The following is a 701-nucleotide window of genomic DNA, read 5'->3' as shown; positions in this document are numbered from 1 at the left end:
CTTCCCACCCTACTCCACCCCAGACTTCTCTGAGCTCTGCCGATTCCTGCACCAGTCCAGTCCCTTCGGTGCCCCCACCAGGTCCTCGGCGCACCAGAGGTTCTCCAGCGATTTTCTCCCATTTCCCGTCCCCGTCTCCCCTCTCCCAAAAAAGACCTCCACTCGGGCCTGGGGATACCAAGCTCAGCAGCCCGGAGACTAGCAAAATACAGTTGCTCTGTTTATGTTTATAGTGCTGAGGGAGGGATGGGGCAATCCCGACTAGGGGCCACTGGGGTTGGGGAGGAAACGGGGGAATCCGGCAAGGTTCGAGGGGTCAACCGATGTTGGACGGAGCTGATGCGGGCAGGGAGCAAACCAGCAGCGGGTAGGCAGAGAAGCGGGGTTCGAACTACCCGGGTTGTGAAGGGGACGGGGTAAGACCGGGCAGGAGAGGACATAACAGGACGCCCCTCTAGTTTGGGAGTGGGTGGGGGTACAGATTCTTAGGCACTATCCCGGGGGAGGGGCGTCCTCCAAGAACCCGAGTCCTAAGAGAAGAAAGGTGGCGAAAGCCGTGGTGGAGAAAAATCATTGTTAACATTTTTAATTAGGAGGAAAAATATCACATCCACAAGCCCGCGTTTGCAGAAAGACGGGGAGGGAGAAGCTGGGGGGCAACCGGCGTTTATTCTTCCTTCACCCCACCCCCCTACCCGCGC

Source organism: Vombatus ursinus, unplaced genomic scaffold, assembly GCF_900497805.2.
Source record: "Vombatus ursinus unplaced genomic scaffold, bare-nosed wombat genome assembly UNPS02014932.1, whole genome shotgun sequence".
NCBI classification, from domain to species: Eukaryota; Metazoa; Chordata; class Mammalia; order Diprotodontia; family Vombatidae; genus Vombatus; species Vombatus ursinus.
This window is presented reverse-complemented; position numbering follows the sequence as displayed.